Source organism: Miscanthus floridulus, chromosome 9 (assembly GCF_019320115.1).
Source record: "Miscanthus floridulus cultivar M001 chromosome 9, ASM1932011v1, whole genome shotgun sequence".
In the NCBI taxonomy this organism is placed as follows: Eukaryota; Viridiplantae; Streptophyta; class Magnoliopsida; order Poales; family Poaceae; genus Miscanthus; species Miscanthus floridulus.
The window spans coordinates 88,321,695-88,342,306 of record NC_089588.1 but is presented as its reverse complement, the minus strand read 5'-3'; the positions used below and the strand labels follow the sequence as shown (position 1 = coordinate 88,342,306).

The following is a 20,612-nucleotide window of genomic DNA, read 5'->3' as shown; positions in this document are numbered from 1 at the left end:
TTTACTACGAGCATCCCAGTACGAAATTACATCCCAATTGCATCAACTTTTGCAAATTGCTTAATCTAACTTAGAACAAAGCAAATCGAGGTCGTACAACGGCAGTAGGAAGCAAGCATATCTGGGTAGCCGCAAGAGAGGGGAAGGTGCAGGAAACGTACAGGCCTCTTCCGGAGCGAGAATCGGGGCTGCGTTCACAGGGTGGCGGTGGGGCAGAGATGAAACGGCAGAGGGCGGGGTGGACTCGGCCGCGGTGGACTGAGCGAGAATCGAGACTGGTTCACAGGAGATGACCCGAGGCAAAGATGGACGGGGAGAGAGAGGTGGAGTTACCAGCAGGGCGCCACGGCCACCACTGGTCGTCGTCGCGGCTCCACGTCCACCAACAGGGGCAAAGCATCCGCGCGGTGGCCGACTCGCCGCCACATCCTTCGTCGAGCACGGCCTCCTCCAGGAACTTCTGAAAGAACCACTTCGACGGTCACCGGTTCATCACAGGTAGACGGTGGCGCGCGGATGCGGCGACAGGCGGACGGCGGCTCGCGGATGCGGCCTCCATGTGCTCGGTTGGGGAGCTGAGGGCTGGTGAGGAAGGGTCGGGCCTGGATCTCACCTGAGACGATGCACGAGCGGCGCAGCGCGTCGAGGTCCTCCCGTGGACGGACGGCGGACGACGGTGGCGAATGAACCCTAAAAACACAAAAATATTCATCTTTTTTAAAAGCAAATATTCATCTAACTATAGTACTTAAATCATACATCCGATCTATACTACTCAAAATATTATTTTTATAATTATGGATTTACTGTTTTACCATTGATTAAAAAAATAACTACAAAAAAGGAATTGACACTTTTTTATTTGAAGTCACTAGTATAATGCCCGTGCTAACGCTACGAATTTTTCTTGAGAATGTCTCTTAAAACAATAAAATTATTTTTGCATAGTCTAATGTAAAAACAATTGTACTTGAGTCTACGTATAATTTTCTAATATTATGACCATCTAAGTTATATTTTACCTAACTCCTTAATCATCTCTTGAAGATATTCAGGGATGTTGTCGGAACATTCGTTTGCACGACTCGCCAAAACGTCTGTCAAGAATTCCATCCTCAGTGAAGTTGAGAGCTATGCATGGTATATAGATTAACAATAAGTTACTGTTTTTCTATGTAGTGTACAATATATAGCTAGAGACTATATATGCTTACATTGTTGATCGGTGGCAATCTTTCGCCGTCCCAGAACTTCATGAAATTGTATACAAGAAAGCCTCCCAGTTTCCTGGACAAGATCAGTTGTTTATTTGATGTAAATAAATGAAATAAATTTTTTTGTGATATAACAGGTGAAATATATTACAACTAGTTACCAGTATTTATTATGTGTACCCTTTGTTACACATGTAGGGTATTCTTTCTTCCGGTCATAAATATTGCCGTTCCACTTTGAATTTGATAGCCCCATGGCGAGACTGAACATTCTAGCCATTGTGTGGAACGTAGGTATATAAGCCATTGTTTGATCATAACCCTTGAAACATGGACCATCTTGAAGGGGTCCATAATGTGCACAGTTTTATTTTCCATGTCCATTATAAATAAAACGTACAGTCCGCTTTGATAATATGGTAGTAGAATCTAAAAACAAACATAGAGAATATAAGTGCTAAACAAAATAAATTAATTTTGTACAGTAGTACACATAACATAACTTACGTTGTTACAATCTTTAATTTTGTAATCCATATCCGGCCAACACTCAAGTACTTTTCTCAATTTCCCGCGGTATTCGTTGTCAATTCTACCACAGCATCGTGGATCTCGTCCAAACCCAGTTATTTTCTGAGGATTGTGCAAAAATATATTTTAATTAATTATACAATTATTGTAAGTCTTTGATAAACAATAAATTTATATATCAACTTACAGCAAACTTGAGGTCCATGAAGTGGAATTTTTGTTTCTTACCAACCATATGTTGGTTGCACGCAGCCATCCGAATAGCCATATTTAAGCATTCGTGATCCATCTCTAGATCCTCATCTAAAACATTTTTAATCTTGACAAGATTCAAAGAAATTAGGTAGCGTCGTGTACTTCGTACCCACTCTTTGCTATAAAACAAGGTTAATCCACAAATTACTTTTTGTACGAATTCTAGAACGGATAACTAAAATATCTAAATTAGAACAAAACAGTTTACTATAGAATGACTTACTGAAGTAAAGTTTTGTCGCTGGCGATGAATTGGATGTTTGTGCATATTGCGGCCAATATTTGTTCCCTACTTTTCCACTTTATTGCACGTGTCAACTTAATTTCACCCGACATTATTATATCCAACTCATCGAGCTCCGTGACATCACCATGTAGCTCATTGTGGGTCTCTAATTGTTGCCCATGATCCGGTAACCCTTTTGCTTCATTTAACGAGGAGTTATACAAGATCGCAGGTAGTTTGAACCTGAAGTTACTTATATCTTCCTAAAAATTTGAGCAAGGTCTGATATATATTAACCAATCCAAAAGAAATGATTATGTTTAGAAATAAACTCTTATAGAATTACCTGGGTGACATGGTCAGATAAAGCAGTTCCAGTCCAATATTCTATATAATTAATCAGCCATAATCCACAACTACAACTGAGCATATATTCCAAAAAATGAATAAAATATGAGTTTTAGAGGTACTGTTGTTGGTTGTGCAATTGTATATACACGAAATGGAAAGATAGTTTACCCATCTTTTTGCATTTGTTCGGTAATCTTATGTTTCTCCCAAGATGACACTTTGATACCGTGTAGCCATTTAGTTTGGTTTAGTAGTTTAGATTTTAGTGCATGCTTTATTAGTCTTTCCATTCCTATTAACTGGAATGACCAAAACACCAAGGTTAACTAAGAAAGAGATAATGGAGAATTTTAAAGAAGTTTGTATATCAATTGTTAAGCCATACCGTATATCTGAGATCTTTCCAATCTGTCATATTTTGTCCGAAGGAATCCAAAACATGTATTTCACCTTCATTTGCATTCACGACCGCTAGGTACCAGTGAAAATTTGTAATGTTGATAGGAAGGAAGACCTGCAGTAATAGACATTTATCTAAACTATTTCCTTACATTTGAAAGGGTATAAAATTAGCATATGTGAAATCTTACCATATCAGCATTTAAATAATTTTGTACCCTTGTTTCAACCATGTCCTCTTTTATCCAGCTCTTTTTCATCTCATCTTCCTCTCCCTCTTGTTATAGTAATTGAGAGAACCACGTATTCTCCAAGTAAACATCTCCACCTTCTCTATATAGTAGGTGTTCTTCATGCCGCATCATTTGGATATAAAGACTCATGACCTACAAGTTTTTATTTTGTCATTTCAAGATTGCCAGATATTTCCCATGGACATTAGTTAATGCTGAAGCAAGTGTTAAACATGCTTACCGCGCCATTGACTTGCTCATTCCCAAGAAAAAGACAATCCATGTCATCTCTTGCTCCCCAACAATCATCGATTCTGACAAGCAGATGCTTTTTACTTTTTCCTTTCATATATTCAATTACCTCAACATCTTGTTGCGTACACGCATAATCTAGAGAGGTATTATTTTTTTATTAATAATTAATTAATTCCCAAATTTAAAGACATATAGGTTTAAATTGATGGTGGATCACCTTGAGGCATGACTTGTACATTGTTTGCTTTCTTTGGCTTATTATACTGAGGCAACACCATCATCTCACTGAGAACATGTATTGGATTTTTATTGGCTTCTAGCCGTGGCGTTTGTACATCATTATCTTTGTACTGTACTTCATTTCCATCCTTTATAATGATCTGCATATGCAATATATAATATCAGTTTTATACGTCATTCTTTTACATTTAGTATGCAATGGGCCATATGGGCAGAAAATATGAGAGGATATTTGAGTTGCTTGAGAGATTGTTACGTACGTCATCCTCGTGTGCACGCTTCCGCTTCTTGTATCCGTCTTTGGTTTGGACATCTTCATCAGTATAGCCCCGCTCTGGTAGGTGTACTTCTGCAAATATTTTTAAAATAAGTACAGTAACATAGCTATAAATAAATGCCTTATATATATTTTATTAAAAAATTGCATGAGGTTGTTGTGCTAATCTTACTCACCGGAAGTAGGCAATGGATCAGTGTGGATCGTACATGGCCCTCTACTTCCTGAAACATAATTATCATTTTTGTGTAGCCAATCCATGGGCTCTATGGACTCATCAGTGTCCACTATGGTTTTAGTCTCCAAAACATCATCTTCACAATTACGAGTGAGAGTAATTATATCAGCATCGTCTTTGTTTTGCATTTTTTGGGTAGAGGCCTCGATTCTTGCTTCACTCTCTATAAACTTTTTAATGTCTTCTGTATCCAGATGAGCAAAGAATAATTAAACAATGATTATTGTAACTGTGGATAACTATGGTCTAAAGAGCGTTGAAATAGTCTGTATCCATCTATTTCACGTGGTGTATCCATTTCTTGGTTAGAGGCTGATCGCAATTCCTCCTCTTTAACTATCTGATAATTGCCAACAGGTTCGGTTCTTGCCTCAGTCTCTATATCTTTTTTAGTTTCTTCTATATTTGGCAGAGCAAATCATAAATTATTTTAATTTTGGAAACCAAATTTATGATTTAGGAATATGATTAATAATGAAAGATAGTCTAAGCTGACTAATATAGTCTACGCTGATGAAATATTCTGTGTATCCATCTATTTCACCTGGTGTATCCACTTTTTGGTTAGAGGCTGATTGCAATTCCTCCTCTGCAACAGGTTCGGTTGTTGCCCTAGTCTCTATATCTTTTTTAGTATCTTCTGTATCCAGATGAGCAAAGCATAAATTAATTTAATATTGGAAACCAAATTTATGATTCTGGAAGATGAGTAAAAATGAAATATTATTGTCTAAGCAGACTAAAAGTAGTAATCACACATAGTTTAAATACAATGAAATATAGTACACTCCGACTAAAAAATAGTAATCAAACATAGTTTATTTTATGATGCAAAATTAAAGTAATAATCATAGCATTGATTGAACCTACATGTTCAAAGATTACATATGGAATTCACCTGAGTCGACGGGCACGGATGTTGGTTCTTCGGGTGCTACCTCATGTGTGAACAAGTTTGGACTAACAACTACCTCAGGCTCCTCCACTGGTTTGTCAACTAAGTCACGATCATGCTCCATTTTCTCGCGCCTGTGACTCCAAAAGAATATGACGATCAGCATACAATACCATTAATCAAGGTTCAGGACCTCCGTTTTGCATAGCAGGAAGGCGAGAGAGTGGGGACCATACCTTGTTTATTGGCACGTCCGTCCGGACAGAGACGGGTCCGACGATGTGTGGACCGCGGCGAGTAGGGCGTGGCTGCGGTCATCAAGGACTTTTTTGTAGAGTTGATGGTCGCCGCCAGCCGAGAAGTCAAGGTCGTCGTCGTGCTGTTCGCAGCTTCCTCGATATCATACGTGCGAGGACTCTAGGCCGGCGGCGCGCTGTTCGCTGCTGGCGGTGGGCAGGGCTCGTGTGGGCGATGGGTCGGGAGGTAATGGTGGCGCGTATGGCGGGCGAGGATGCACCATTGTTGTGGTCGCGGCTAGGGCAGGCGAGGACTCTAGGCGGAGGTCTTTTAAGATGCGATGATCGTGAGCGCTTCAACAAAGGCCGAGAGGCCCAATAGAAGAGAGCCCATTAGGGATGGTGGCTGTGAGTTTGGTGCCTGCGCTGGAGCTGGGCGCGTGGTCCGTACCCAGAACAGAAGCTCGCTTGATGACGGCGGCTGCGGCGGTTGCAATGGCTGGGCGAGGTTGCGGTGCACTGGACAGCGTCGTCGCTAGCGTGGCCGTGCTAAGTGAGGTTGAGGCCTGCGTCGCCGGTGTAGGGTCGACGAGGCCGATGGCAGGGCGAGACCAGAGCTCAGGGCTAGAGTCTTGCTTCTGGGCGGGGGTCGAGGAGCTCCACTCTGAGATGGCCGATGGCATTGCGTTAAACTTGAGCACGATGCACATGGCTATGGTATAACTCTGCACGTTTGGGCAAGGTTTTGTTTCTGGGGAGCACGTCTTTCTCCTCTGAGTTGTATGTCAATGTGCACAATTATATTTTCAAGAGTTACATGTTTCAAGTTGGCCAAATTGGTAACGGTTGGTGCATATATTTCGAGAGAGAGAGATATGTTTCAAGCGGACAAAATTTTGCCGGTATATTATCAGTGCTTAACTTAATAACAAATGGCTGGACTAATGGCCCCTGTCTCTCACTCTCTCTTGCGCGTATGATGATTATTAAAACTGAAACTATGCACTGGCACATATTGAAACTGTGCACTATGCATCTCTGAATGTAACTTAATATCTCAATACTGTGATTTCTAAATATAACTGGATCTCTGAATCTCTACTAAGAAGGCTAGGATTTCTGAAACTCTGAATATAACTGAAACTGTGCACCATGCATCTATATAACTGCAAGAAGGCTAGGATTAAAAGTATAAGAAGTCTGATCGTACGTCGCGGAATCGCCGTTGCTGGTTGACGTGATCAGGATCCCGGTCGTCCTCCGTCGTGGACGGAAATAAAAAAAGGAAGGCAAGGCAAACCTTCAAGTGCGTGAGGTCTCAGGCTTTGTCCGTGGAGGTGGGGCACTGGCCACGCGCATGATCTCCGTGGAGCTTTCGAAGTCGACGTCGCGGACGGCACTCGATGTAGATGACGATGGAGGGACGTGTCGCCGCCGCTGATCGTACGTCACGGAATCACCGTTGCTGGTTGCCGTGATCAGGATCCCGGTCGTCCTCCGTCGTGGACGGAAATAAAAAAAAGGAAGGCAAGGCAAACCTTCAAGTGCGTGAGGTCTCAGGCTTTGTCCGTGGAGGTGGGGCCACTAGCCACACGCATGATCTCCGTGGAGCTTTCAGAGTCGACGTCTCGGACGGCACTCGATGTAGATCACGATGGAGGGACGTGTCGCCGCCGCTGATTGTACGTCATGGAATCGCCGTTGCTGGTTGCCGTGATCAGGATCTTGGTCGTCCTCCATCGTGGACTGCTAGCACGGGCACGTCACGGAATCGCCGTTGCTGGTTGCCATGACGGATGGGTGGGCGTCGGGCTTCCTTTTTTTCGTCGATGACGGATGGTCGGGCGTGCTCGCGCGGAAGGGAATTTTTGTTTTCTTTTTTTGTCGATACGGACAGCGTTTGTTTCCTTTTATACGGACAGGAGCGTTGAAGCCTCCGTGATGAGTCTCAAGTTTTCAATTATAGTAGAGATAATCCTCTCAACTTGGGAGGTGTTGGGAGGCGTTACGGTGCATATGGGCCCACCGACCATAGACACATCCAACGTCTCCCGACGCCTCCCTCATTGACGTCTCTCAACGCTTTTCCTCATATGGGCCCACCAATCATTGACACAGCTAACGCTTCCTGACGCCTCCCCAACCATAGTAAAAAAGTTCATATCATAAAAGTAGTCTCAGAGGTACACTGAGGTTCTCGAAGGTACACCACAAGACATGCCCTTACTACGAAGGATTGTCTTTTGGTCTTTTTCCATGGTTAGCAATACACCACAGGAGAGCATGGGCATGGACCGAGCTCGCTGGATTTGAAAAAAAAGACCAAAGTGCCCATGAATATACCGAGAGTATGTTAGGTAGACCCAGGGCAATTTGTAATCTTGAAGGCAGCATTTTGCCTTCGGTGTAAATATGAGATATGTAATTGTTGAAAATATGGGAAGGGCAAATAGTAATTTTTTCCATGTCCCTTTATCATCCATAGTACCTTTGCATCTACCTATGAAGGATTCGCGTCAAGGGTTCGAGAGGAAGCTTGTCGCTATGCGATGCACATACACACTATATTGTACTCCCTTTGTTCTAAAATAGAAGTTGTTCTCGTTTTTCGAGAAGTCAACTTTTTTCAACTTTGTCCAATTATATATAAAAGAATATTGATATTTATAATACATAATTAGGATCATTAGATAGATCGTTGAATATACTTTCATAATAAAATTATTTAAAGATATAAATGTAGTACGCACTTTCTACAAACCTAATCAAAGTTGAGAAAATTTGACCTGCACGTTTCCTGTAACGTCACTGTCGATGTTTGACCACCGATAGCCTGCCACGAGGGTACCTAGGGCAGTATGTTTGGGCTTCAACATTTGCGGAACTCGACGGTTAACGTAAGAGACAGTCGATTTATCCTGGTTCGGACCCTCGATCTTCGATCGAGTAATAGCCCTACGTCCAGTCGGCGTTAGCCATTGCGTTGGATTGATTGTGAAGTGTTCTGTTGTAAAAGTCGTGTCTCTAGGAACCCTGCCCTCCTTTATATAGTCAGGAGGTCAGAATCCTAGTCGGTTTACAATGAGAGTTCCTAGTAGGATTATAGAATAATACTACTACTAAGATTACATGGGAAGAATCCTAGTTAGACTAGATCTTCTTCCTTCATTGTGGGGTATCCCGTGGGTCCCGCACTGACAAGCCCCCGAGCACTTCACGGTTGAGCTCTGGAAGCCTCGTCTTGTTCCTTCAGGTCTTATCGAGCAGGAACAAGCGTCCTCCGAGTGCTTTCTTGAGCGAAACCGTGTAGCGCTTCATGAGATCTTCGCGTGGTGTGTACCTTTTTGAAGAAAAAAGTACTCCCATTTGGGTGTAGCCCCCGAGCCTCTTGCTGTTTGGCACAAGGAGCTGGAGGGTCTTCTCTTGAAATTGCTCTAATTCTTCGTCGAAGGGCTCCTGAGCATATACCCGGGTTCTTTGTCAAAAAGAGCTCGGATATAGCTATGTCCGGGTTCCTTTTGTCGTGTGGCCTTGAAGTGGTCTGTCTTGAAGAAGTCTTCTGAGTGATGTGCGCTTTTTTTAAGGAGAAAGTGCACTCACTGAGTGTAGCCCCCGAGCCTCTTGCTATTTGGAACAAAAAGTTGGAGGGTCTTGAATCTTATGTTTTTTGAAAAACTGCTGTCTTGAGGAAGTTTTCTGAGTGATGTGTGCTTTTTTGAAGGAAAAAGTGCACTCACTGAGTGTAGCCCCCGAGCCTCTTGCTATTTGGAACAAAAAGTTGGAGGATCTTGAATCTGAGTTGTTCAAATGACTGAAAACCTTTCCTATTGCATCCCCCGAGTGTATACCTAGGTTCTCTTATCCGAAAAGAACTTGGATACAGGTTCTTGGCATGTTCTCTGGTAGTCTGCTATTGTCAGATGTAGTTGTATGGTGGTGGTTGATAGTAAATGTTGTTTGTTTACGAGTTGCACAGTGTTGGTATATTCTTCCGAATATGCTCGTTCTTGAGTACTGCTCCTTCACGCCTAAGTCCTCTTTCAGTTGAATTATGTCTTTTCACTGTGTCCTTTGTTAGGTTTGTTCCGTTGGTGCTCCCGGTCCATGTGCACCGCTTCTTTGGCCTATAAATATCCTCCTTGTGTGCTGTTTTGATTCATCGAGCATTTTGTTGCGTGGTCTGAAATCTCCGTAGTCATGAATATGGTAGTTTGTGAAGTAGAGCAGCCTCCGGGCGTATTTTGCAGTTCTTGTGTATCTTGCTGTAGCTGGAGGGAGTCTTGTGATAGGGATTAGAGGTAGACTAATCTCGCAGCAGCATTGTACTTGGAAGTACGTGGTGGTAGTCGGAGGGAGTCTTGTGATGTGGGATATGTTCCTTCATCTGGCAGTTCTGGGTTGATCCTCGTCGCCTGCCCTGAGACTGTCCGATGCATATCAACACCATATCCAACATCACATCGGACTTGGGTAGACAGATGCCTGCCGGCCTTCTTGCTCCATGTTGTCCCGCCATGCTGCTAATTTCTGCCTTGGATGCACTGCGTCCGTCCTTTGAAGAAAACAGTGCAGCCGAGTGCAGTTTGTTCTACCGAGTAGCAATTTGCAACACGTAGTCGTTCCAGAGCCTAGCTATGTCTAGGTTCCTCTTTGCTACCTTGCTTGTCATAGTACCGAGTTCGTTGGGTCTTGTAAGATGTGTAATCTTCTATTTTTTGAAACCATTTATAATGGAAAGAATCTTGTCTTTTGAGTTGTCATTCTTTATTCTCCTGATGTCCCGGTTGTTTATGAGATTCCCGAGTTCTTTCTATAAGGACCGGGTTGTTGCATTCCTTGTGAGGTAACCCTTCTTGCTTCATGGTTGATGAGTTCTTTTTGTAGTAATATGATAACTTCGTCGTGGTGCTAGATGGATAAGTCTGAAATCTACCCGTTGAACTATACCGTTGTGTGGATTTGTGCCATCCATCATTTTAGCTGTGTCAGTAAATGGACCGTTGCGTCCTCATGCTGTGTTAAAACGGGCCTGGTGGGCCACATTTTTACTGGTGTAAAATCTATTTAAGGGCCTTTCCTCTTCTTTTTCTTTACTGCCCTAATTTTCCCTTGAAACCCTAGTCTTCAAACTTCCGCCGCCGCCATTGTTGTCGTCATCTAAGTGCCGCCGTCTGAATCATCATTGCCTCCTAGTTCTTTATTGCTCCCGCTAGTATATGGGTAGGAAGAAATCAGCGAGCAAGTCCCAAGCAGCCTTTGTAGACGAGGAGGCATCACTTTCCATGATTGAGAATCAAGAGTTTATGGCCATGAGGGCTGCTCAGAAGATTTGGCCGGCTCCGACAACGACTAAAGATCAGCTTCGCGAGCTTGTTAGCGATGGTCTGATTTAGAGCAAGGGACATTGCTGATTGGAGAGCTCTAGGCGAGCATCGGGTCCCTTCTCTAGGTCCTGGTGAGATTATTCTTTTTGTCTCCTTTATCCGTGCCGGACTCTACCTTCCTGCTTCTGCTTTTCTTCACCGATTTCTCAACTATTTTGGGATTAGCCTGAACCATCTTGCTCCCAATGTTGTCCTCCATCTTTCTATTTTCGTTCATCTTTGTGAAACTTTCCTTGGAATTCCTCCTTCTCTTTCTCTCTTTCGTTACTTCTTTTGTCTAAAGCCACAACCCCGCCGCGATGACACCAATGTTCTTGGTGGCTGCAGGATTCAGTTTTGCTAGGGTCCTAAGAGCAAATTCTTTGACTATGACCTAGTTGATTCTATGAGGGATTGGCGTGCCGACTGGTTTTATGCCGCCAATTTGATTCCTCCTCTTTCCGTTCATTCTAGATCTGGTCCCTTAGTTAATGACCGATGGAAAAAGAACTCCCTAACGACGGATGAGAGCCAAGCGATCAAGCCGTTTCTTGAGAGGATATGTACTCTGAAGCAGCAGGGCTTGACCAGCTTCGGTATCATCTCTAGTTTTCTTCACCGCCGTGTTTAGCCTCTGAAGGAGTGGGAGAATTTTGGGTTTGAGTACTCTGGGGCGGAGGACCCTTCTCGTATGGTCCCTGCCCTTGAGTTGACTGATGATGAGGTGCTCGAGCATCTTCAGAAGATGATGAAAGGAGTAAGCGTCGTCCCGCTTGCTGTCCTTGAGCATAGTGCTAACAACCCGCCTCCTGTTGTGAGTTGTTTTTTCTTGTGCGGGTACTTTTTGTATTTCTTTTGCTGTCTCCACTTTTTGCTTAGTCTTCCTTGTCTTGTTTTTTACTCTTTTATAGGAATTGGGGTATAATTTCGCTGATCCGATTCCCCTTGATGATTGCCCTGCAAATGTGGAGGCTGGGGATAGTCTTGCTGGGGCATCCTTGACCAGTAAGTTTCAAACCACCACAATATTTCCTGGCATTTCTTCCACAAACCTTGATGTATATGTAGAGTATGTTCCTCGTCCAGTTCCTCGAGCTCCTCGTACTGTCGGAAATAGGGGGCGAGCGGATAGTTCTTCTTCTGCTCTATCTGCTGCCAAGAAGTCTCTCTAGTCGAGTACTCATCCAGGTACTCCAGTTTTAGCTAGCATGCTCTTAGGTGAGCATATTAATACGCTCTGTCCTTTTGTTGTTTGTTTTTATCTTTGGCTGAGTACTTTTGTCCTTTTTAGCTGGTGCTATGGTGGCCTTGGTCGAGAGTGAGGAAGAAGAGGATGATGATGTCGCCCTTGTTACTCGTTGGTGAGTTGTTTTCTTGTTTTCCTGTTGTTAACCCTCTCTTTTTGTTTTGACTTTGGTCTTGTTCTCTTGTAGTAAGCGGTCATCGGGTTCGAGTTCTTCTAGGGCTCCAGTACCGGCCATGCCGCTCCTATCACAGGGTGGCAGTGATGTTTTTGCCACTGTAGTTCCCCCTCTTAGGTCCTCTGTTGGTTTTCTGAAGAAGAGGGTAGCTGAGTGAGTGATTCCTTGTTATGCTTCTTTGCTTCCATTTTCTTTTTCCTGACTCATATTCTTATCGTTGAGTTTTCTTATCATCTTGCAGACCCTCGCCTTCTCTTACTCCTTAGCCACCCTCTTTTCAGTCCTCTGGTGTGCCCCCACGTACTGAGTCAAAGGACTCAGAAAGTACGGTCGGTGAGGTGGCTATGAGGGAGACAGGGCCCCTCTGGTGATCATGCTGCTTTGGATCTGCTAACTCCGGGGGTGACCGTGGCCATGGGGGTGGATCCATCTAAGGAGGTAGCCGGGGCTTCCCAGGATACGGCCCTAGTTTTGTCTTCGTTGCCTACGCCGGCTTCTCCTTCTACCTCTCTTGGTACTGGTGCTCTACGTTTGGATGATGATGTGTTGCATCAATTTGATGCTACTCATCGGTTGTCAGAGCTGACTGCTGCCTGGGGAAACTTGGCGACCTTTGCGACTTCTTTTGGGGAAAAGCTCCAGGTAAGTTTTTCTAAAGTTCTTTCTTTGGATGTCCGTCTTTCTTCTATCCTTATGTCTTGTTTTTCTCTCTCTCTCTCTTTGCTCAATCTTTTTCTTGTGATCATACCGGCTTCTTTTTCTCGTCTGAAACCGAGAAAAAGTTGTCTTCTGAGGTGAGTACCCTAAAGGCAGAGCTTGACCTCTGTCGGGCCGAGTTGGAGATCGAGCGTTAGATGCATTAGAAGGAGGAGAAGGCTCTCCGTGCCTAGGTGGTTGAGGCAGAAAAGTAGAGGGATGCAGCTGCCCAGGAGGACTTGAAAAATGTGGAGGCCATGAAGAAAGAGTGCACTGGTATTGCGAGTTCTTTTTTGTTTTCTTTTGTATTCAAATTTGCCTTTCTGCTGACTTGTTTTTTGTTGCCTGGTCTAGCTCTTCGAGTTGAAAAGTAGAAGCTCTCAGAGGGTATCGAGGAGATGAAGACACTTGTTCGTACTAACCACAATAGGGTTGAGGAGGTAATTACTCAAGCTGAAGAAGAACTCATGCTTGCTAAGTTGATTAGGCGTGGAGCTGACAGGGATCTTGTGTAGGCCCAAAAAACTATCGAAGTCTTGACTGGCAAGTTGGCGACGGCTACTGAGAACTGGAATGCTTTGTGGAAATCCTTTTGGTCAGTAGCCGGTCTTCTTCGGACTTTAGCGGATGATGGTCAATCTTGGGCTCAGTTTATTCCCCAAGTGCCGACCCGTTTCCAGGAGTTCCTGAAGAGGTGAGCCCAACTGTGTACCAGAAATGTTCTTGCCTAGGTCTGGGTTCTTTCTCCAGAGTTTCCTTTGTCTAAGGTTGCTGATGAAGCTAAGAGTCAAGAATATCTGGATGCTGTTGAGAAGGTGGAGCCTGAGGTCAAAGATTTAGCCAGGAGGATTGTTGATAATCTTAAGATTGATATTTCTTCTCCTGATGACAATGCTTGATGTAATTGACCTTTGTACTCTAGCTTCTGTAATAGAACACTAAACTTCTTTTTGAATGAAGATTGAATGAAGATTCTTTATTTTTTGTTGATGTCTTCTTTGCCTGTATTTCTTCGTCTTGTAAACAACCCGATTTAGGTAGATCGTTGTCTTGACAAACTTTCTTGATCTGTCGAGTGCTTTTCTAGCTTTCGTTTGTGTCGTGTAAACAACTTGGTATATGTAGATCGTTGTCTTGACAGGCTTTCTTGATTTGGCGAGTGCTTGTCTGGCTTTTGTTTGTGACTTGTAAACAACTTGGTATAGATTGTTGTCTTGACAAACTTTGTGTTCTTGTTAGTACTGAAAAGACTTAGGACCGGCGATCTCAAGTACCTTCAGGTTCTTCTTTTTGGCTTAACTCGGGATGTGGTCAGCATCTGGTCCTTTCCCTGGTTACAAAAACATCCTAGGATCGACAAGCCCTCGAGCACTTCATGGTTGAGTTCTGGAAGCCTCGTCTTGTTCCTTTAGGTCCTGCCGAGTAGGTACAAGCATCGTCTGAGTGCTTTCCTGAGTGAAACCGTGTAGCGCTTCTTGGGATCTTCTGAGTGTAGCCCCCAAGCCTCTTGCTATTTGGAATAAGGAGCTAGAGGGTCTTGTCTTGAAATTGCTCTGATTTATGCTCAGGCTTAGTTTCAGTCGTTTTGCTTTTTGGTTTGGGTGTTAGCTTAATAGCTACCCTCATCGGCGGGCTCAAGCATCTTTTCAGCTCTTTTGCTCTTGGCCGGTATGCTCAGGCATATTTTCAGCCATTTTGCTTTTTGGTTCGGGTGTTAGCTTATTAGCTACCCTCATCGGCGGGCTCAAGCATCTTTTCAGCTCTTTTGCTCTCGGCCAGTATGCTCAGGCGTATTTTCAGCCATTTTGCTTTTTGGTTCGGGTGTTAGCTTATTAGCTACCCTCATCGGCGGGCTCAAGCATCTTTTTAGCTCTTTTGCTCTCAGCCGGTATGCTCAGGCGTATTTTTAGCCATTTTGCTTTTTGGTTCGGGTGTTAGCTTATTAGCTACCCTCATCGGCGGGCTCAAGCATCTTTTCAGCTCTTTTGCTCTTGGCTGGTATGCTCAAGCATATTTTTAGCCATTTTGCTTTTTGGTTCAGGTGTTAGCTTATTAGCTACCCTCATCGGCGGGCTCAAGCATCTTTTCAGCTCTTTTGCTCTCGGCCGGTATGCTCAGGCGTATTTTCAGCCATTTTGCTTTTTGGTTCGGGTGTTAGCTTATTAGCTACCCTCATCGGCGGGCTCAAGCATCTTTTCAGCTCTTTTGCTCTTGGCCGATATGCTCAGGCATATTTTCATCCATTTTGCTTTCTGGTTCGGGTGTTAGCTTATTAGCTACCCTCATCGGTGGACTCAAGCATCTTTTCAGCTCTTTTTCTCTCGGCCGGTATGCTCATTGGAAACAACTCGGGGAAAGCCATAATAAGACATATGTTGTTGAGAAAGAACCATCTTTATTGATTATGAACATTGATAAGTCATAATAGTACATATGTTGTCGAGGAGCACCATCTTTATTGATCATGAACATTGATCTCTTGCGGCTTGTATATATATTCTTCCTTGAGTTGTTTTCATGCGTAGAATCTTCTTAGCTGGCTGATGTGCCATGTATTGTTGACTTCTTTTCTGTCTTCGGTTATCAACTTGTATGTGCCTGGTTCGGTGACATTTGTGACGATAAAAGGACCTTCCCATGGACTGAGTAGTTTATGGTGTCCGTTAGTTTTTTGTATTCTTCTTAGTACTAGGTCTCCGACTTGTAGTGATCGAGGCTAGGTATTCTTGTTGTAGTGGCATCTTAATCCTTGGAGGTATCTTGCTGATTGAAGGGTAGCGTTTACTCTGACTTCTTCTGTACTATCGAGTTCTAATCTTTGGGTGTGTTCTGCTTCTCCTTCGTCATATTGTTCTATCCTTGGTGACGTCCAGATCAAGTCGGCAGGTAGTACGGCTTCTGATCCGTAAACTAGGAAGAAAGGTGAGTATCCGGTGGCTCTGCTTATTTGAGTTCGTAGCCCCCATACGACCTTGGGTAATTCTTCAATCCATTTTGATCCATAGTCCACTAGTTCTTCATACAATCTTGGTTTTAATCTGGCTAGTATGAGTCCATTAGCCCTTTCTACCTGTTCGTTGGCCTCTGGATGTGCGACCTGATGCGTAATCTATGCTGAATCCGCAGTCCTGTGCCCAACTTTGGAATTCTGTGGCTGTGAAGGGAGAACCCAAATCTGTGATTGATTCGATTGGGCATGCCTGAAGCGGTGCATAATGTCTTGGATGAACTCGACTGCTTTGGCTTGCGCTGTATTATGCGAGTGGTTTGTATTCAATCCACTTGGTGAACTTGTCAATTACTACGAAGATGTACTCGAAACCGCCATTTTGCTTTCTTGAGAGGTCCTACTTGATCCAGCCCCCAGCAGGAGAAGGGCCAAGCGGGTGGGATGCATATGAGATTGTGTGCGGGCACATGAGCTTGTCTTGCGAACATTTGACAACCTTTGTATTTTTTGACAAGTTCTTCTGCGTCTTTCAAAGTGGTTGGCCAGTAGAACCTGGTGCGGAATGCCTTGCCGACCAGTGTTCTTGAGGCGGCATGATTTTCCACAGCATCCTGAGTGTATTTCGTCTAGGATCTCTTTGCCCTCTTCAAATGAGACACATTTTAGGACTACTCCTGATGACGTGGCTCTTCTGTAGAGCTTGTCCCCTACTAGGACGTAGTTCTTGCTTCTGCGAACAACTCGGGTAGCTTCCTCTTTATCTGCTGGCAACTTATTCTCTTTGATATAATCAATAAAAACTTGGGTCCATGAGGTGGTGATTACCAAAATCTGGGTGCCTTTAGCTGAGATTTTAGGGGTTATCTCACCGGATTGTTTGATAGAGGGAGCTGATAACTCCTCTATGAATACACCGGGTGGGACCTTTGCCCTGTCCGATCCGAGCTTGGCGAGGACGTCTGCCGCAATATTAGAATCGCATAGGACATGTAGAATTTCTGATCCTTGAAAATGTTTTTCGAGCTTTCGTATTTCTGCACAGTAAGCTGCCCATGTTTTCTTTGGTGCAGTCCCAATCTTTGTTGACTTGATTGATGACTACTGCCGAATCGCCGTATACGAGTAAACTGCTTGATTCCGAGGGTAATTGCCACTCGTAGCCCGTGGATGAGGGCTTCGTATTCTGCTTCATTGTTTGTAGCTTGCCATAATATCTGAAGGACGTACTTGAGTTGTTTTCCTTCTGGAGAAATGAGGAGAACGCCTGCACCGGCTCCGCCTAGCTTGAGTGATCCATCAAAGTACATCTTCCAATGATCAAGGATGGTATTTGACATAGGTTGTTGAATTTCTGTCCACTCGACAACAAAATCGGCCAGGGCTTGAGATTTAATTGCCTTCCATGGGGTGAAATCGATATTGAGAGCACCAAGTTCAACTGCCCACTTAGATATGCGCCCTGTTGCGTCTCTGTTGTGTAGGATGTCTCCGAGTGGGAAATCTGTCACCACGGTAATCTTGTGGCTTTCAAAATAGTGGCGAAGCTTGCGTGAAGTGATCAGGAGGGCATAGAGTAGTTTTTGCACATGCGGGTACCGGATTTTTGATTCTGACAGTACTTTGCTGATGTAGTATACAGGGCATTGTACTTTATATACACGCCCTTCTTCTTCTCTTTCTACGACAATCGCTGTGCTGATCATAGTAGAAGTTGCCGCAATATACAACATCATGTCTTCGTATTTCTTTGGAGGTGTGAGAACGGGCGAGGAGATGTGGTATGCCTTGAGCTTCTTGAAAGCTTTGTTGGCTTCTTCTGTCTACTCGAACTTGTCTGTCTTCTTTAGCAGTTTAAAGAAAGGTAACTCTTTTTTGCCCAGTCTTGATATAAAACGATTGAGGGCCGCCATGTAGCCTGTTAGTTTCTGCACATCTTTGACACTTCGAGGAGGGCCCATCTCTGAGATGGCTCGAATTTGCTTGGCGCTGGCTTCGATTCCATGATGGCTGACCAAGAATCCGAGTAGTTGTCCCGAAGGAACTCCGAATACACACTTGTTTGGGTTCAATTTCCACCTCCATCTTTTTAGGTTTTCGAAGGTTTGCTTTAAGTCTTCAATTAGTGTATCTGGGTTCTTTGTCTTTACTACTACGTCATCCACGTATGCCTCTATGTTTTCGCCGATCTGATCACCAAGGCACGTTTGGATAGCTCTTTGGTAAGTGGCACCAGCATTCTTGAGTCCAAATGACATGGTTTTGTAGCAGTAGGCACCGAATGGAGTGATGAAAGATGTCTTGCTCTGGTCTTGTTCCTTTAATGCGATCTGGTGATATCCTGAATAGCAATCAAGGAAGGATAATAGGGCAGATCCTGCTGTTGAATCAACTATCTGATCAATGCGTGGTAGCCCGAATGGATCTTTCGGGCAGTGTTTGTTGAGATCTGTGTAGTCGACACACATGCGCCACTCGTCCGTATTCTTTTTCTGTACTAGAACTGGGTTTGCTAGCCAATCTGGATGGAGGATTTCTCTAATGAATCTGGCTGCCATTAGCTTTGTGATTTCTTTTTTAATTGCTGCCTTCTTGTCGGGTGAGAATCGTCGTAGATGTTGCTTCACAGGCTTGGAGCCTTCATTGATATTAATTCTGTGCTCAGCCAACTCTCTTGGGACACCTGGCATGTCGGCCGGTTTCCAAGCGAAGATATCTTCGTTGTCCCGAAGAAAGTTGGTGAGCGCGAGTTCCTATTTTGCTGAGAGGTGGGCGCTGATGGTTGCCGTTTTGGAGGGATCACCGGTGCCCAGGTCGATTTGCTTGACGTCGGCTTCTTTTGATGGTGCGAGGATGCTGGGTATTTTAGTCGGTATCTCTAGCTGTTCTAGGCTCATTTCTGCTGCGATAGTGGCTATTTCTTTTCTTCCATCGGTGGCTTGAGCTTTTGCTACAATTTGGATTGCCTGAACATCGCAGTCAAAAGCGCGCTTCAAATCACTCCGAAGAGAAAGGACACCGTTAGGCCCTGGCATCTTAAGCAACAGGTACGGATAATGCGGTATCGCCATGAATTTTGCTAGTGCTGGGCGCCCAAGGATTGCGTGATATGATGAATCGAAGTCTGCAACTTCAAGCTTGATGAACTTTGTACGGTAGTTCGAGGGAGTCCCAAAAGTAACCAGTAGAGTGATTTGTCCAAGTGGCATTGCTGCCTTGCCGGGTACTATGCCATAAAAAGGCGTGCTTGTTGGTGTAATCATCCCAGCGAGTTGTAGTCCCATCTTCCTTAGAGTTTCTGAAAAAATGATGTTGAGTCCGGCTCCCCTGTCGATTAGTATTTTTGTGACAGTCATACCGGCAATAGTTGGATCTAGAACCAGTGGGTAATGGCCTGCATTTCCTACGCTAGTCTATTGGTCTTCTCTTGAAAATTGGATTGGATACTATGACCAGTTGAGATATCTTGGAGTAGCCGGTTCTACTACCATGATGGTTCGCAGCGCTAGCTTTTCTTGATGTTTGCTTCTGGAATCTGGAACCCCGACGAAGATCACTGCTACTGTCCCTCTAGATTTTTAGAATCCCTTGTCTTCGAGGTTTTCTTCTTCTTTTTTCTGATTGTCTTCTTTGACGCTCCCCTTACTATCTTTTCTTGTGTATCGATCATTGAAGGTGTAGCAATCTCCGATGGTGTGATTTCCTTTAGGGTGCAAGATGCAACACATGTTTTCAATGTTGTCATACCTTCTAGGTTTGGAAAACTTTCTTGATTTGTCAGTCACCGCTACGATGTTGTTTGGTCCATGTTTTCTTTCCTGATGTCTGTTGTTTCGATTATTTTGCTTGTCCGGGTTGTCTCGGTTGTTTCTATCCGGGAACCTTTCTCGTGTCTTTTCCTCTGCAGTAATCATCTTTTCTACTGTTCATCTAAATTCTTCATTGTTTCTTGGGTTTTCTTTGCAGAAATCTTGAAATTGTCACCTAGCCATGATTCCATGAGAGAAAGCTTCGATTACTTCTTGTTCGGTGATGTCATGTACTTGAGCTCGTAGTTCGCCAAATCGTCGATAGTAATTTATGAGACTTTCACCTCCTTTCTACTTGAGTCCTTTTAACTCTACGTGGGTGATTGGGTGTGTAATGATACCTACAAAATTTTCACAAAAAGCTCTTTGCAAGTCCTCCCAATTTCTGATTGATCCTGGATTCAATTTGTCAAACCATTGAAGGGGCATGGTTTCTAGGGCCATGGGAAAGAACAAGGTCTTGATATCATCGTCTCCTCCGTCCAATTCAATCGATTGCGAGTAAATCCTGAGCCATTGCCTTGGTTCGGTCTTGCCATCATACATGGAGTGGTTGGACGGCTTGAACTTGTGAGGCAGTCGTATTGAAGCAAGTCTGTTTGCAAAACAGGGGAATCTATCGTGCGTTCTGGCTTCTGTGTATTCTGATTCAGCACCCGCTTCTTGCCAACTGTTGTCTTGGTGAGAGTAGTTTCGCATGGCTATCCGAGTAGGTGCTTTGCTTCTGACCTTTCTTGGTTGTTCGACTCGGTCGTTTTAACTATGGTTTCTTCTACTTTCTCTGTTGTGACTTCCACTTGGTCCAAGTCCCTCGAAAGCGGACTTCCTTTGATTTTGATCTTCCTACTCATGAGATGTTGACCTAGCCGGTAGTCTTGAGCGGGTCCTTCCGTCGTGCGTCCTTAGGACTGTTGATCGGAGAAAGTCCCGGAGTTGTTCTTGTTTTTCACTAGGATGTGAAGTTGCCCTGAGTTCTTCTAGTGCTTCTCGGATCTTATCATAGGGTGTATTCGTCGCTCGTCCTTC

At 44.0% G+C, this 20,612-nt stretch overlaps 1 long non-coding RNA gene and 1 pseudogene across 1 annotated transcript; both read right to left on the bottom strand.

The window, feature by feature from the left end:
- Positions 1 to 1,011: 1,011 nt before the first annotated feature.
- On the bottom strand, positions 1,012 to 3,209 carry LOC136480246 (uncharacterized; annotated as a pseudogene).
- Positions 3,210 to 3,276: 67 nt separating this feature from the next.
- On the bottom strand, positions 3,277 to 4,037 carry LOC136483113 (uncharacterized). The gene is made up of 4 exons (XR_010765310.1): positions 3,965 to 4,037; positions 3,682 to 3,844; positions 3,451 to 3,599; positions 3,277 to 3,362 (listed from the first exon to the last, which is right to left on the bottom strand). It is a non-coding gene; the product is annotated as an uncharacterized lncRNA (long non-coding RNA).
- Positions 4,038 to 20,612: the final 16,575 nt, after the last annotated feature.